A 9,769-nucleotide genomic window follows, 5' to 3' on the forward strand; every position below is an offset into this window, starting at 1 on the left:
GATCGAGATTGTCGAGATGGCCACGGCCATATAGATTTGTAGAGTTCAGTAGATTGCCGTAGGTTTCCTGGAAAACACAAATGGGCGCTCGGCCGGCGACACGATTACGGAAAGAGAAACACGTGTGCGCATACGAAAAAAAATTTTACGCGAATTCGCTCCCCCGAATTTGATCGTTTACAGTTTATCTACGAAGAGTCAATCCATCGAAACAAGTATTCCCGGTAGATGCGTTATCATATTATAGGATGAACACGAGCGGAACAATTCTCTTGCCTTTTATCGAGAAGTAGAATCTACTCGGATATTTTTAAGACGTATATTGGATTACACATGTGCAAGTAGCCATACGTAGAAGACGTTTCTTTATCCAATCAAATGGTCTATACAAGAAAAACACCGACTAGTATGGCAGTTTTCTCGTGGAAATATCTTGTTATTTAAATCGTATGTTCATGAGGCACGTTTCCATTACGCTACACAATCAGAATTTTCTAAATACTTTTGAATTATATATCGATAATTCAAGACACTGTTTATCATGACCAAATGTAATTTATAATGCTATACATATGACTATTTCAGATTAATGAAAGGCTGCAGTGCGTGATTTTATCCGTAGTTTCATAATTTCTAAATAATGTACATATACACGTTAGAGTATTATTTGAAACCTAACGTTAAATTAGAAAAAAACATTTTTTTCTATGAGAGCAAACACAATTATGATAAAACAGCCGTACTTGTCGACCGTTTATCAGTTATGCCATTTCACTTATGAATATCTTACTCTACGAAAAAAAAAAAGAAGATAAGAACTGCTAGAACTTACTCCCGTTCATTACCTTTAATTACGGCCAATTAAATCTGTAATATAGGTAGTAACAAAAAAAAAGTAATGCGATCGCGTAGATCGTACAAGATTTTTATGAGATAAGGCGAGTAAACAAGACAAACTTAACGAAAATAAACTAAGTGAACGCGTAATTAGCCATCTTATATTAATCAATAATTGATGTAATGTTCATTTTATTTGCATCCTATTTGACGCATCATTTCAACTCGTTTGAGCTAAACTGTAACGATGCTAACAATAACGATCACAAATCTTTTCGAAACACGTAGGTATTTTACTTTCAAACGACGTTACCTATTTGTTCTTAAACTCCGTAATCCATACTAATTCATTATTGAATTTTACTATAGTCTTCACGTAACATAAATAAAATTTTGAATAATCGGATATACAATTTTTTTAATTCTCAGGTGAATGGTCATAGCGTCTTAAGATAATACAAGGATTATATACACTTTAATATAATATTTTATATTTATTGTAACATTCTATAAAAAAAAAAAAATAATTGAGCTTATAATATCGAGGCTATAGAATTAGCTAGGAGAAAAAGACAATTTCTCGTTTGCTTTTGATCTCAAATTATTAAATAGTAAAAGACGTAAAAATTATCAGGATGCAAAATATAACTTAATTTAAGGATAAAAATAATACATGAGAGATTTCATTTGTAACATTCTATAATCATTGGATTGATCTGGTATCTCTTGATTAATCCACAACATTATTTTCCTCGAGATATAATTGTCAAAAGTTTGACGTCTAAAAAAATATGATTTCGTTGCTAAAAACATTTCCTACAAAACGGCTATCCATTTAAACGTTGAATGGAATGTGTTCACATCGATTTAGCTAAAATGCAGAATGAAATGATGTATTGTTTAATGTGAATGCAAGGTTCGAAAGGAAAAAAAAATATACAAAAATTTAAGTAACGTCACTGTAATTATACCGCAGTGCCATAATTTCCTGACGTATGTTTAAATTACCATTACTTGTATTATTTTGATAAAAAAAAAATATGAAAATGATAATAAAATATATTTGGACATTAACCAATTTTATTTTACGTAAAAGAACTTTGTTATAGTATCTCTCTTAAACGCCGATGAATAATTAATAATAGTACAGAGTAACATGGCGAATAGTTCACGAACTTATAAAATAATGCATCTACATGCAACTTCCCTATTTTGTGAAGAGTTTAGTCTTGATTAACACGTCGTATTATAAGGATGAAGTCAGAATATAATTTCACGTATTATTATAATATAAATGGCCATAAAACTGAATATGAAGTTTCTATTGATAATAATTGTAAATTGTGAAAGCGTGACGCTATTACGTCACGAAAGAATTTTTATTAATTGTATATACACACACACACACACACACACACACACACACACACACATATATATATATTATTATATATAATATTGTAATATATAAAGCATTTCTGTCTAAGTCTTGGGACGCTTTGCTTCGCATCTAATTTGACAATCTTCAGCACACCATTTAATGATGATTACCCAAAATATTTAGAATTATTGAGTGTTTCGCCAGGATTATTCATTTTTATGGTGTCCATCTATAGTACAATTCTTAGAAAAATAAAAAAGCTGCATTTTATCATTGATGTTTCAAATGGCGCACATCCACGAGTAGAATCGAATGGTAGCGTGGAATGTTGTCGAAGTAGATCGAAGCATACGTGACACTTCTTACGTACAAGAAAACTGTACGATATAGAGTGAGACATACGCTTCGTTGAGATTGCTGTAGGATTACGTTCACTTCCAAGCCTTTCCCACTTGATGTTTTGTCGTTCAACTACCTAAACGCGTCCCATCAATATGGCGTATCAGCGCGAGATGTGTACCTAGTATGCTACAATTATCAACGATTTTACGACCAACGCTAGCTTAGTTAATCCTGACGGATTGATGGTATAAGATCATTTTTTTCAGACTATAGTCTAGTTAATTAGAACCCGAGTAGCATAATTCATTGGCGATATATTGATTGAACATTGGCATGCATTGGACTAACATTGCGCCAATAAATTGTACTATCAGGAAACGTAATAAGACGATATCTAAGAACTTCTTGCATATTGTACGTCTTTCGCACGACCAATGTTTCTAATTTCAAAGATATAGCAGCGTGTTGCTGCTTCGCGTATCGTGATAAGACTATTTGCACGCGAGAATACGCGATTGAGACTTCTTCATTCTCGATAAATGCAAGAACATTTAAGTCTAATCTACAGCCCTTTGCTTTCTGTTTCTTGCTTTTTTACTACTTTTTATCTCTTGTCTTTTTACCTTTTACATTGTTTCTTCGTTTTCTTTCGTCCGAGATAAAAACTGATGAACTTCGGAAAGGACAAGAAATACATAACGAGAAATACAATTATCGATAAAGCATAAAGAGGGAAAAAGGTAGAAATAAAAAGCAAGAAACGGTAGCCGAAGGCCACATTGTAGATTAGGCTTTAATTTGGATATGACGTTTATTTGAGCGGTTCTATTAGATAGACTACGATCTTTAGCTTAGAAATTGATTTGAAAATTTTTTTTTCGAAATGATACATCAGCGGCCTTCCAAATTCTAGGATATCCGAAATTAAAAGAATGTGCCTCATGTGAAGCTCTAATAAAATTATGAAAAAAAAGAAAAAATATCGAAGCGTTACCGATATACCGAATAATCATTTCATTGATCTAAAATATATTCGAAATAATTTATTATACTCGCAGCGTGATACACGTAGATTTAATTGACGATGTACTTGTATGTATACTTCGAGTCAACGCCATTCGAGCCTTTGGTACGTTCTTTTAATTCAGATCTCCAGAAAATTCAGAGAGGAACAACACTATAGGCAAGTGCCAGACGCAAATCCACACGTGCTCTGCGCACATGTACGCAAATGTACACGCGCGGCACATTCAGCGGAACGTATTCGCGGATTTGAAAAAAAGATTTAAACCTCGTGCATTTTTAACTTTGTATTTAAGTAGGTGATAGGCACGAGGGAGAGTCTGCTATTAATGTTACCTTACACAAATATAAACAATAATACTTGTAATAGCTGTAAATTTACATTTACGTACTCGAAGAAGATACGGAATTAAAAACGAAAAAAAAATTTTAAAATTCACGCAATTTTTGCTATTATTGTTATAGCGTAAAATGTAAGAACATAGTTACGAATTTGACAAACGAATTAATCGATTAATTAATTAACTACAAGCATCGAAGTAATGCAATTTTGTCGTGGTCTTAATCGATTTACTGATTGCGCGGTTTTGAAATCGCAGAAAGAAAAAAAAGGAATAAAAGTTTGTAAAATATATATACGAATGTTGTACCTTCAAAATTTGTAAAAACTCACCTTTCTATTATTCTAGTTACGACAACTTTATTGGCTGTATTTTCTGATAATAATACAATTTAAAACGATTTTGTCGTATCAAAGATTGTGTCTAAACAAATTTAATTTGAATGGCTTATTCAACAAGTAAAATAATTAATTGGCATTTCTTCCAAGAAACAAAAGACATTTCCGAGGGATAAAATGTATCATTTCGGCGCTAGAAAGAAAATGAAAAGAGGTGATTAACCAGATTTTTAACAGAAAGCAATTGATTTTCAATCTGATTTGTCTTGGACATTATATGAAAATTATTGTTTACGATATTAATAGCAATATTGTGTGTGTAAGACGCAGAACGAGATTTGCATGTTCCTTGACTAACCATGATTAACAATTTCGATGAAAAAAAAAACTGTAGAAAAGGTGACTACATATCTCTTGTTTCCATGTATTATAATAGCGTACCCTTCAAGGACCTTCGGAAAGCCACTCATGATCAAGATTAACAATTGACATTCAAAAGTTTCAAGGAGAGTACGAACAAGTGGGCGAAAATGATTCAAGATAAAACGCGAGGGAGTGATCGGAATCGATTCTCAAATCCCCTGCCTGCACACACCGCCATGTGTAATGACATTTAAGTGGATCGTAATTTGTAAATTATTATGGACTTCCTATTATATGCTGGTATATAATAATACATGTGCTCTGCCACAATAAAGCAGTTTTTTATCTACTCTACTGCAGTATTTTCTTCTCCCGAGTATACAAACAACAAATTTTATCTGTCATAAACGATGATAACAAAATTTTGTATTGATTCTACAGTAGAAGTTTACAACATACATTAAAATTACTGAATTTAAAAAATGTTACAACATTTGTCTAATTAATAAAGAAAAAAGTAGTAATAGTTTATGTGTAATTATTATGTATGCATTGTTTCTAAAAACAATATTTATCTAAATTTATATAAATTATTTAATATTTATAAAAGTTTATACAAAAAATGTCTTATAAGTTGCAGAACCTAGTTAGTCATCATTTTTAGGTACATAGGAAATAGTACATAAAAAATAAAATATCTTTTAATAGAAGATATTTAAAAATTTTATTTATATAAAAAAAAACATGAAAATATTTTTTTCCATTTAATAAATATATCACAGTTTATAAAAATAAATATATCACAGTTTATAAAAATACCACAGTTGCCAAATCTTAACGTTGATATATAAGTGGCTTCCATTTTCATACAAAAGATACTGAACTATATGAACTATATAAAATTATATGAGTATTTTATACTCGGATAATAACTTGCTTATTTTGATGACAAAGTTATTGTATAACAATATATTATATATTTATAATTCACTTTTAATGTTAGGTAACAAGATCAGGAAAGCATATGGTTTGAGAATTAATTTAATCTTTGTAGGAAGCAATTTAATTTTCAAAATCGTCAGAAATAATTCGTTGTCGAAAATTTAAAAAAACTTCATTTAACGTCTCTTTTGAAATGCTATTTACTGCTTGTCTCACAGCTGTTTTCAATTGTTCTATTGTTTTAGGATTTTCGGTATAGCAATTGTCTTCAAGGTGTTTCCACAAAAAAAATCGCACGAATTCAAATCTTGAGATTGTGAAGGTCGCTCTATACTCTCCTGATTAAGATATCCCAAATCTATTACTCGATTCTTATAAACATTGTTGATACTCTTAAAAACTTCACGATGTGGCATTATTCCGTTTTGCATAAAGTAGAAACGTTCGACTAAATGGTTTTCTTAGCATACGGAAAGAAACTTTGTCTTTAACAGTTGTAGGTAATTTTTTTTAATGATAGGTGAGTCGAAGAATTCTACATATATTTCTTCAATTGAAATAGCTGCCCATACAATCACCTTCTTAGGAAGAGATGTTGCTTTAGCAACATCGGAATCTTCTTCTTGATCCAATCTATGTTTAGCTTGGGGACGAAACCAATAATTTTGTTTATTAACATATCCATTCAGCCAAAAATGTGCTTCATTGCAAAACATAATTCGTTTTTTCGTTGAATTCCTTAGCTTCAAAACAATAGCTGTTTCATTGTATCGCAAAAAAAATTTACATTGTATTCTAGCACGTTCTTCTAACAACTCATGGATTGCTACTTTGTAGGGATACAATTTGTAAAAATTATTTAGAATCTCTGTCAATACTAATTTAGGTATTTCCGAGTGAGCAGCTTTTTCAATGGAGGCATTCGGATTTTCGTGAAAATAATGTTCAAAAATAATGTTCTTGTCAATTTTGTCTTCTACCGTCTAGAAAGGAAGCAAATACCAAAAGATTTTTCCTTCAAAAATACTGTTTATACAATCAATTCCTCAAGTGGTATCTCAAGTACCATATTTTATAAAGTTATCAATTATTCTGTAAAAAGAAAAAAAAAATTATTTTAATAAAAATTGATCGAAAATCTTATAAAATATATATAACAGTTAGGATTACCATTTATATACCTTTTTAGGAATATATATTTTTTGAGAGATTGTAAAACAGCGTCTCTTATCCCAGACAGCACATAATAATATTTATAAAATTTAATATTTAAAATATTTATAAATATTTATAAGACTTATTTTAAATATTTTGTAAATATTTTTGTGGTCTCAGATCATTTATTATAAATATTATGAAATATTGTAAATGCTGTAGTAAATACAAAAAAATATTTAAGACATAATCATAAATATTCTGTGCTGTCTGAGTATATTATAATGTACATAATATACAGAGTATCCCATTTTAATTTCCTCAGGCAAATATCTCGAAAAATATGGAAGATAGAAAAATGTTTTAGATAAAAATTGCATGATTTAGAAAGGGACGTATTTTGGTCATATTATTTTTTTCTAGTTGGAGACTTTTATATGCAGAATAATTAAGGGAATCATATTAAAAAAAATTATATAATTCTTTAAAAAAGTGGAGGTGATCTTGACCTTTTTGACGCTTTTTTAGAAGAAAGACAATATATGACTAACATGTGATCCTCTCTAAACCATGCAACTTTTGTCTGAAACGTTTTTCTATATTTTTCAAGATATTTGCCTGAAAATTAAAATTAAATACACCTTGTATATAGATTTTGTTAAAGAAATTTGATAAATTTTTAATTAGTGATCTCTTATGTAAATATATTTGTTGTAAAAAAAAATATATTTGCAATATACATTACTTTAATTTTTTTTTTTTTTATTTTTATATTAATATTTAATAATTCTGATTATTAATTAAAATTTTATAATTAAAAAGTTATATTATTATAGGATTGTCGATAAAAAGAACGTTCTAGAAATTTTATTGCATTAAATAGTTACATTTAACGCACAAAAAATTATATTTCTCCTCTTTTTCTAGAACTGGATTATTATCTTTTTTAAAAAGTATAGAAAATAAACACGGAGTGACATAAATACCTAGCCGTCCGAAATTGTATACCTTTTGTCTTTTCATTCTTCTTATGCTTTTTCCGACATGAGTGGAAATTTGGATAGATAGGCATTTATGTTTCTCATGTGTACTCTTTTTTTATCATGAGGTCTATTCACGTTGCTTGCATTTTGTGCACTTAACATTTTTGTTTTCTTTCTTCAAGAAGTATTTCACTCTCGAATCAAACAAATATGATTACTCGACTTTTGACATTTGCTCGGTTTGACTCGTTTCTTATTGTCACTGGTCTCTACTGATCCCTCGCACTATTTCATGATTTTCGCTCGTTGATTCGTGCTAACTTGTTTCTTAAACGCATCTTAAACGCGATTCTGTAGAGAGTAAGTACAAATATATTAGCATTATATATGCGAAAAGGACAATAGCATCAATGAATAGGCAAGAATGTCGCGAGGTAGTTATTAATATGTACAATGATGAGCGCTAACTGGGAGAAGGAGAAGGATCGCCGAATTCAAGATCTGGCATGCATCCCTGGAATACGAGACCGCGCCGCTAACTACACGGAGCAGAGGCACAACCAATTCAGCAACGGAATTTTGGCATCCGAGAGTCGCCTTTCGTAGCAGGTTCACTAAGTAGATAATTTGTTAAGTAGACGGCTGTGCACGGCCAAGAGGTGACAGAGCGGACAAGTCCAAGATTGACCCATGATCGAGATTCGGAGAAGTCGTGATCGAGACTAGTAAGTTTAAGATATGATAATGGCAACCTGGCACAAAATCGAAGCCTAGATCGGCACATTAATTGATGCGGCTGCCAGTCTGATCTGATCCCTCCTTCCAGGATGTGCTAAAAACGAGATATATATCGCATAATAGCCTATTCATATTAATCCCGAAATCCAAGTAACTCGCGGAAAGAACATTCAGCGTAATATAAGGATTATTTTGTATATTCAACGCGATTGAAGCTATTGCAAATAATTTGTAATCGCGAGCATACATAAGTCGCATACATATATCGAGTTTTACGGTAATGATCTTTTTCAATTAAAGTCGAAAGTCTATTAAAGCATTGAACTCGCATTATCAATCTTCAAATATATGTATATTGATACATAGATCTTGAATTAAATCTTAATGCGAAAAGTGTGAACTCATCCTAAAACTGTAACTCACACTGTAACTCGAGAAATGCTCTTGCTTTCTCCGACTCCAGAATATATATATTAATTTATCTCAATCATTTTAAATGCACAAATTTTTGAAGATTTCAAGTAACACGAACAGATCCAGATCGAAATGGTAACACAGCCAACAAGATATATTACGAAAATTATAAAAAAAATCGAGTTCCAACCTTTCTAGAATCTCATTCTTAAATAGTCATGTTAAATTTGATACGAAATTCTTCACAGTACTATATATTTTATATGTAAAGAAGCAATCAATGAGATAAATTTTTTGTTTCTATAAAACAGTTGACAATTAATTTTCTTCTTCGTTCTAAGAAGTGCATTACGAGTGTATTTCGCGTTTCACGTAGCTTCTTCTTCTAACCAGTGGATTTCCAATTTCACTTGCAGAAATCCAAGTATCACGTTTCGAGAAAACTCACTGGACTGAAAAAGTCAGCCCAGTCCATGTCTTTTCAAAGTTTCACATAGCTAAAACGAAATTTACGAAACTGCCTGATTTCAGGTATATGACTATGAATAATACGATCAACAATAAAGCTTCAATCTATGAATGAGAGAAAGAATTCATTTAGCAACGTCATGAGACCCCCTGTGTGCCCCTCCCTCATACACACATATATATACACACACACACATACACATACATACATATACATACACATCTATTTTTCCACATATCTACACACATATCTACACACATACATGTATAGAAATAAAAAATTTAATTTATTTAAATTTTTTTCATACATACGTACACACATGTATGTGTAGAAAAATTTTCACGTTTGTTTTTTATTTTTAATAGTATATGGTATTATATGTATATACATAATAATATTCTAAGTTTTTAATTTTCAATTTTTTAAATTAAATATTACAAAAA

Source organism: Atta colombica, unplaced genomic scaffold (assembly GCF_001594045.1).
Source record: "Atta colombica isolate Treedump-2 unplaced genomic scaffold, Acol1.0 scaffold207, whole genome shotgun sequence".
Classification (NCBI taxonomy): domain Eukaryota; kingdom Metazoa; phylum Arthropoda; class Insecta; order Hymenoptera; family Formicidae; genus Atta; species Atta colombica.